Source organism: Dicentrarchus labrax, unplaced genomic scaffold (assembly GCF_905237075.1).
Source record: "Dicentrarchus labrax unplaced genomic scaffold, dlabrax2021, whole genome shotgun sequence".
Classification (NCBI taxonomy): Eukaryota; Metazoa; Chordata; class Actinopteri; family Moronidae; genus Dicentrarchus; species Dicentrarchus labrax.
In genome coordinates, this window is record NW_026136708.1 from 17,541,928 (window position 1) to 17,551,396 (window position 9,469).

Below are 9,469 nucleotides of genomic sequence, written 5' to 3' on the forward strand. Positions count from 1 at the left end.
TTGTTCTGGTGGGTGGGTGTGTGTGTGTGTGTGTGTGTGTGTGTGTGTGTGTGTGTGTGTGTGTGTGGCAGAAATTTTACACGTTACTCCTCTTGGTTGGTTAGTCTCCAGTGACTAAAATGCCCGAGCTGTTGTCCTCCATATGAACGCCCTCATGAGATTCATGACGTTCTTCTACATGGTCAGAGAGAAGAATATATACAGTATGTTTAAATATTGACAGCGGAAGAGATGTGTTGATAAGTGTTAAACTTCATTAGGTGCTGGCCGCAGATTGATAGATAGATAGATGTCTGGATCCTAAGTTATCAATCAAACAGATTAATCCACAATGCAAATATTAGGGCTTCAACTTTTTTTGACATTAAGCTTGTTAAACTGAGCTGAATGTTTCTGAACTGAAGCAGGCTAAGCGTTTATAGATAATTGATGGATAGAAGTGTTTAATTCTATATTTAAGATCAACCTCAAAGGTAGTTACAAAACAAATGACTTAACACATAAAGAAACTGACACAATTATATAAATCTCCTAATTTATAATAACAATAATTGAAATATAAGTTCAAATAATTCTTAGTAATAAAAATATGACTTGCTGTGGCAGGCATGTTACTGCATATACTAAATGTTTTGGTATAATTGTGGATTTATTTTGTGCCATTATAATTCATAGATTTTGGTGCACAGTCAGTGTAGACCCTCACCCACTCCCATCCTACACACACACACACACACACACACACACACACAGAATGTCAAGGTCACTGTGTTCCACACATCAATTTATCTTCTCTGCACTGGCCTAAATGGAGGCTAGGACACACACAAAGACACAAAGAGAGAGTCAAAAGTATTGCTCTGGGCGTCTGTGTATGTGCATTCATTTGTGCCTTCATGCGTGTGCGTTGGAGTGAATTATGGCCTGCACTCACCATTAAAACCACCAGGGAAAGCGCATACATAGCTTCATTACTCCCTTTCTCCATCTTTCCCTTCCTCCCTCGGTCCGTCCCCTGTTTTCTCCACGCGTTAAGTAATAGTGATGGTGGTGTGTTGGTTTGCGAGACAAAGAGGAGCTAATCTACCATAAAGAATGAGCCGATAGGGAGGTGAAGTCAGCAGTCCGATCAGACATAAATCTAACACTGTAGATTCTTATTTATCATTAATATATCTCCAGAATGTCCAAATGATTCAAGAAGCAGTACTCCTACATGAGTACTGCACCAAGATGGCTAATGCTAACACGCCACATGTGACCAGCACGCCACTTTACAGACCAGGCGCTGCCTGGCTCTAATCAGCCTGGTCAAATATGGAAAAATGATCTCTGATGACTTTAATTTGCTTCTTGTGTCTCTTTTCATGTCTGTCTTGCATCTGTGTGTGTCATTGTCATGTTTGTGTGTTTATGCTTATGTGACAGTGAAAAATTCCCCCACCCTTCTCTTGAAGGCCTCTTTCTCATCTGTGTTACATATGTGTTTATGAGTGTATGTTCTGGCTTTGGCGTGTACATCTGTGTGTTTGTGTGTTTGCTTGTGCATGTGTCAGTCCATGTACAGTAAAACTTGTGGCTTTGCCTTGTGACTTTGTTTATTAGGACTGCAGCAGAACCCCTTGCATGAGAGCAAAAGATGCAAACCTGCACACACACACAGACACACTCACACACACACATAATGATCAGTTCCACTCTGTGCTTTGTTGTCTTTCATTAGGAGATCTTACCAGATTGTTAACTGATTAAATGTTTGATTCTAACGTTGTGTTTTTGTTTGTTTGCGTCTACATGTGCGTGCAAGATCCAAGCAAGTCCAGACACAGAAAAGTCAATCACCATTAATCACAGGGAGATCATGACAGGATTTAGGGGAGAGAGATATACAGCAGGGGAAAAAAAACAGAGGCAGGGAAAGAAAGAAGGTTTTATTGCAGTGCTAGAAGAAGGCCAGCTATGGCCGTGGTCGTTCACTGGCAGATATCACCCAAGAGGGATGGATGATCCTCACAGTGGAACAAAGGACATCAGGTCTGGGGGAGGGGTGACAGCAGGACGAAAAGACCTCACCGATGATGGTTATATAGAGTGTGTGTGGCAGTTAATATAGTGCAGGTTACTATAGAGCTCCATAAAGAGCTCTGCAGAATGTCCTACAGGAGGTCATCTAGTGCATGTGGGTTCAGTCTTTTTTTTTTTGTTTGTTAGATATGCAATATTTTGGAATTTGTTGACAGTGTTTACTGGATGTTTAGTTTTGGGTTAAAAAATGTGGTTTGGGCCCGACACATGTGGTTTAGAAGGGAATGTTGTGTCCTGTATTTTTTCCTGTTTTGTGTTCCACTTGGCTCAGCCTTTCTGTGTGTATCTGCCAGTACAGCAGGGGTCAAAGGGAATGTTTTCCTACATAATGAGCAGAGAAACGATGTGAGACACTCCTGTCAGCCTGCTGCAGTACACTTTGAAAGAAGACTCTATATTGGCATTTGTTTCCCTAAGGTTTGTATGCACCTATGTACCGAATATATTTCACTCACAACAGTGACCAAGCATGCATGGTGCATCTCACAGGCCAATTTCCATGTAACCATAACAGTTGCTTTTATTGTTTAACTAAAAGTATGTTGCACCTAAAATGCATAGTTTTCCAAATTGCAATACTTCAAATGTTTGTTTTTTTCTTTAAAAAGAGAATTCTTGTTCAAGTATTTCAAGAGAGAAACAGCAGCTTCAAACTAAAATAGCAAATCAAGTTGCCTTTGACCTAGTACATTTAAAGGAATTAAACCCTTGTGTTTGGCTGAAATTTCCTATACTTCTTCATTGTCTAGGGTCCAATAGACCCCACTGCTGTTTATGTAAAAAAAAGTGTTTTCCTTTAAATCTATTTAACATTTTTAAAACAAATTATGTAACATAGTGATGAAGTTTGAACTCTTCCGAACTAGGCAGCACATTTAATAAAGGTGACAAAATAGTAACCATAAAGCGCACCAAATTATTATTAAACCAAATGTGGAAATATTACACATTTTATATGCTATATAGGCTGTCCATGAAAAAATATATGTTTGTTTTGTGTGCCAAAAAGTAATTTAAAAAAAACCTGTATCACAGATAATCACAGATATAAAGACCTTAAACAAAAGTGTAATTTTGTCATAGACATCTGAAACAATCAAATTAATTATTTCAAATTAATGTTTTTAGGAATTTCTCGTAATATTAGGAAAAGTCATGAAGTATCAAGGTGATAAAACATCATATGTATTTTTTTGAGCTGTTAAAGAGAAGGTTCTCCAGATCCTCAAACAGAACCATAGGATAAGAAAAATTAACAGTTTTAGAGTAAATCACAGTACTCAAACTCAACTGGGGGATTTTTTACATCATCAAGGCAACTGCTCCGTGACAAACAAAAAAACGAAAACAGCAGATCAGAAATGTTTTTTCCCATAATCTGATGAATGGCCATGGAATTATGAAAGCTAACCAAGAAATGGTTTGTGAGCTTTTTTCTTTGCTCCAAATAAGCATGATTACACCATTGGTTGTGCAACATAAATGAGCAAAAGACATTCAGGTAAAGGGAGAGGGTTAGTTATTGTCACTCATATGCAAAAAGACACACACATGCACTTAGAAAAGTGTGACCCTGATAAACACACCAAAGCCTGAAAAAGAACAGAATCTGTAAAAGAGCGAGGCAGGCACCGATGGCCTTCACCAGCCCCCGTGTGTACTTGTTGAGAAAAGCCTATTGTGAGAGCGCCGAACACAGACCTTGATGCTCACTTTATAAACTGAATTTTTTTTTTTTTTCCCAGGCCTAACATCACGAGGAGGGAACAAACACATTAGCATTTCAGCATCTGTAAATTCTTCACAAATAGATAAATACTGAAAGGAATTAGGCCTGCCATGTTAGAGTGCGTCAATGGATATGTGTGTTTTAGGATGTTTAAATGTGGTCAGATGGCCTTGGTGAAAAGTGCTGCGAGGACAGATGCAGGGGAGGAACATGGTGAAGCACACGCAGACAGGTCAGCACCCGCACCCGCATATCTATTCATAGAAACCAGCATAAGATAGGGCTGAGTCACCTGCATTTTGATTTGCATACAAAATGAGATGGATATGCCTCACTGGGATCTGTCAGGGTGATGGCAATCTCAGGGGGAAACAAAAACCAGTTCCTCCTGGTCCTATATGAATTTTTACTCCTCACTAAGAGCGTTTTGGTGCAATAGGATAAATGTGAAGCTGCAGCTAGCAGCTGGTTAGCTCAGCTTTATCGGAGGATTTATCGGCAGAAATGGAATCTAATATTCATAGGTATGTTTTTATTAGTGTATAATCATCTGAATATTGGAACTGTTGCGTTTTTCTTTCCTTAGAATGAGAGATTTTTATCTACAGACACTGTGGGTCGCCTTCAATTGAGCCATGTTGAACCACCATGTTTCTATAGTAGCCCAGAATGGACAAACCAAACAATGACTGTAGATAGGGCCTTAAGTTTTTTTTTTTTTTTTTTTTGCCACTGTACACTTCACAGTTCAAATACAGTCAAATACAGACGCGAGTAGTGTTCAGTTAGTTCCAATCTGCAACTTCACCACCAGATGCCACTAAATCCTACACACTGGTCCTTTAACAGACGAGACATAAAGAGTTAATTAGTGAGCTTTAGACATGATGGGTAGGTTTTATTATCTTTGGACAGAACCAGGCAAGCTGTTACAAACGGTTTCCAGTCTTTTATGCTAAACTAAGCTAACTGGCTGCTATAGCTTTAGCCTTGTATTTAACAGACATACATGAGAGTAGCACTGGCAAGAAAGCAATTTAACTGTCAACTACTGACCCAAAATGTCAACAATTCCTTTAAGCTTTAAAACATTTTGAGCATTAGAAACATGGAAGCAAATGATACTGTCAGATATACTAACATCAGATAATAAAGAGATAATCTGCAATTTTTCTTGGATTTAGGACACATCTTTGGTGATGATTTAACCATTTCTCTGGTGTTTTTCCCTTTGGTGTAAATATTTAGACCATACCGTCATAGTGAGTGTAGATTGTCTTACTATCTACTTCATCTGTCTTCTTCCACTCAACCAAACCCACCTCCAGTGAAGCTCTGGCTTATTATAAAACAGTTAAGTTGTTATAGAGTGATATCTTGACATTTTTATATCTATTTTACGGTGTCTCTCGCTGTACTGTACACCTGCATGCCCATATGTTCAAGTGTTTGTGTGCGTGTCGACTTTATGCCTGGGTGACGCTCTTAAAAAGCTCATCTATGCGTAATATGAAGCTGTGCGTGTGAGATATTTTATTTTCCATGCACACAAAGAGAGATGAGTGATAAGACGGCGACTGTCTGCCCGGCATGTCTGCTTTATTTGAATGTCTGTGTACAGTGTCTGTCTTTACAGCGTCTGGCTCTTAGTGTGGAAAGACGCTCCAGTCTCATGACATGACATTTACACGAATATATGTATAGTGCCAAGGAAAATTATTGCATGGATAAAATGTACTGACTGTACAGGATTATTTCCTGTATTTCTTTTTACCTCTCCTTGCCTAATAAAACTGACAGCCAGCATTGATAAAGTTAAAAGAAAGTGCTTGCTGTCATGTAAGAAAAGTTACTGTAGGATCCTTTTATCTCCACAAAATATGCAGAATACACACTGTTCTGCCCTGTTCTTCCGGTATGAGACAGCTCTCCTTATTACAAACTTCCCTTTAAGAACCTAATTCATCTTAGATTGTCTAAGTACAAAAGCTGAATCTGTAATCTTCAACAAGCCACAGAGCTGAAAAGTTAGGAGTAGTTTTTTGTGTGTCACAGCACACTCACCACATCTGTCAGAAACAAGCTGCTGACTAAGAGCAAAACCCAGGAACGACTCACTACTAATTTCTGTCATGTTCCAACGTCAACCTGCTGGCTCATAAAAACTTCACTCAGGCGGTAACTATCATCACTTCTGGAAAAGCTGACGAGTAACTAAAAGAGTTATAAAAAGGCTAAAAGATAAGTAGAGATCTGTAGTTAAGCAGAATAACCTCTGTTTCATTAGGAGTGCTACGACCTTATGAGTCAACGGACAAAACGGGAAGTGATGACTTTATTTTAAAAATAAATGTCCTATTTGCTTATATGAAAGAGAAAACTCATCATATGTAATACATTAAGTAACAATGTCTAAGATTTTTCCATTCCTTAATAGCCACTTTGCAATTATGTACTGTTTTGGGACTGACAAAAAAAAATAGACATCGACTTAGAGACTTAAAGATAGATATCAAATGCTTTAAGAGGATGGGTGCTATTAATTACACTTTCAGTGTACCTGACATATAGCCAATTTTAGCTTGAAACACAATTTACTTTTTCTAATGTAATAAAAAATAAAATAAAAAGTAAGCACGAGTTCTTGGACAAAAAAAGATCTGTGTATGTTTTGCACACTAATTGTAAAGTATAAGCTAAAGCTAAAACAAATAGTCAACAATCAACTGCATCCCCACTATAAACAGAGATGAAGGGGTTTGAGAGGGATGACTGTCAAAAAATGAAATACTAAGGCAAAAACAGGTCAAAGGACAGGAAAAAAACAAAAGGACAGACGGAGAGATGGAGAGATACCACTCTTCAGGGGTCAAACCAGGACTGAAAGGCGATCGAGGGAGAGCAAAGAAGCCCCTGTCCTGTGAGCTGAGTGCTCTCTGTCAGTCTAAGCTTCTGGCCAGAGATGGAGCTGGTTGCCAAGGAGACACACCACCTTCAAGCAGGACGATGGCTCTCACAAATCAACCCATTCATTCCTGTGACGTGAGCGGCACCGATAACAGTGACGTGAGTGTACTATGAGCTTGTGTGCTATGGGACCGTGTTGCTCCTGGTGAGAGGAGCTTCGTCTTTAGACCCGCCTTGTGCTTTCCCCTCCTTAGCAACACCCTGGATCTGGCTCCACAGGTTATCTCAAACATATATGCTCTCACTATAATAGAGTCCACTGCTTGGCATGTTAGTGCCAACTGTCCTGGCAGTATGTTTCCTCCTCCCTTAGTGACAATGAAATCACAGAGACCATCTTCCTGCTCCCATTGGCTGGTAAGCTCCATGGTGATGCCCTGTGATTGGGCATACCCAGCATGCACTCTCGGCCAATCAGGTTCACTGTATCCAAGAGACTGAAGCATGTAAGGCTATTTAAATCCAACCAGAGACTCACAAGATTGTTCAGATGTATATTTCACAGTGTAAAAAATAAAAAGCTAGGGGGAAAAGGTTTACGAGTGGACGAATGTGCAAATCCAGACAGACCTGATTGGTGTTTAGAGTGGTCGGCCTATCTAGACGGGTTAAAGAGACCCAGAGCGAAGCGTGAGTTGAATGAATGAACTTCTGCATCATGTACTCCTCCTGAACCCTGAGTTTATCTATGAATATCGATCAAATCCTACAACTCCTCTGCACTGATGCTTGAGTTGCAGTATGTGAAGCTTGAAGAGAGCGGGGAAATGGCATGGTTAAAACCAAATGGACAGTGGAAGTAAAAAAAAACCTGGAGATCTTTTCTCCTCTACAACTATCTGTCAGTGGGGGCAGCCAGCTATTGGTCTTTCATGGTGCAACCCGGAGCAGGAATGTTGCATCCAAGACCAACTTGCGGTGGACAACAACTACAGAGTGAAACTCGCGCTGACGAACGCAGCGTAAGTCCGTGGCCATTTTGTGTCCACTCATTTTTTGAAACGTCATACTTTCTGTGACAACAAAATGGCGGACGAATCCGAATGCCGGGCTGGCAAATTATTTTCAAAACCAAATTTTAACAGTTTTGCTGTAAATTAATATTTAACATTTTCCGATTGTAGATTATAATTTTGTGTGTACTGCTAATATATGATTTCTCTGTATGTTTTGATGCATTACATTTGTCTAGAACTGACATGAAGGCTTTTACATATTGCTTTTTATTTACACTTACACTTATTTTCCCATACATCCGTCTGTGTCAGAGAGCGGACATGTCAATAGAGCACGCCAGATAGGGCTTACAGGATTATAGAGAATGACCTGTGTGGCTTTAACATGAATGAGAGGAGAGGTGAAAGTAGGCTACAGCTATGACCGCTGCTCCCAACTACAGCGTGACCATGAAAACAGCAGAACCACACTGACTGGAGGCGTCCGAATGTTGGTCAAAAAGTAGTAAATAAAGATGTTTTGTTTGTTTTTTTGTGAATTTAATAAACCTCATTTAAGCAAATAAATAATTATCTTGATATTCAAGTCACACCTTTTCTCTGTAAAGTAATTTGTAATCTCAGTTACACTCGGTTTTTATGTTGCTACTGAATAAAAATGTAATGGTAAGCAATGTTTTTAACTAGTAACGCTTAACTTTAATTTCTCACTTTTGTTTTCAGTCATTGAAACTGTTTTGTTTTCTTCCCACATTGTGACACTGAATGTGTTTCACTAGCTTTCACCCATCACAATAAACATCTGTTATACTCTTCTCTGCTGGTTACTGTAACCTTTGAAAATGTGTCTTAGAAATGTTTTAAATATATGACATTGTGAAAAAAACATATGACAATGACAATAAAAAATAAGCTTTCCAGTTTCTCACATCTTTTCCTTTTGATTATGTCAGAGATAATTATTATTTATAGATTGTTTTTTTACATCATACCAACTTATTTTACTAACTTTTACCTCAGTATAGCAATATAAATCCATATGCTGTTATAAAAAATAAAGGTTCATATAAGGAGACATTAGATATGTGTGTGTGTGTGTGTGTGTGTGTGTGTGTGTGTGTGTGTGTGTGTGTGTGTGTGTGCGTGCTGTATTTGTGTGTGTGTGGGTGTGTGGTTGAGTAATGCACTTATCTGTATTTGTGGTATTGATGTTTTTTGTACTCAGTTTAGTTTATGAGTGTAGGAGGCACATTATGATGCATAATTCACTGTTCAACATTGTGTAATTTCTGTTAACCGTCAGGTAACAGTTTTTCCCCCTTGATTTGAGTTTTTTTTTTTGTGTTTTCATGGACTCGAAGTTGGATATAATTTAAGATGTCAAATGTTTTATATCTTGGAAGTGTAATCTTAGCATTGTAGTTATTATTTGACATTTTTATAATACAACAACAATAATTTCTTTGCTTGACTATTAATGGATATATGCATCTTTACTATTCATACACCAAGAACCACAGTGGAAATATTATAATATTGTGTCACCCATGACCTTTTTGTGGTTGTGTGTTATTTAATGTCCTCCAGTGTACTCCACATCCAGGACCAGGACTTCTATCTAGATTTCCACATCCCTCCAGCTTATCAAGGACTTCCATAAAATACAAAATACTTTGGAAACGCCCTTTTTAAACTCCTTCAAAATCATTTAAATGAATTCAAGTTTCAACTA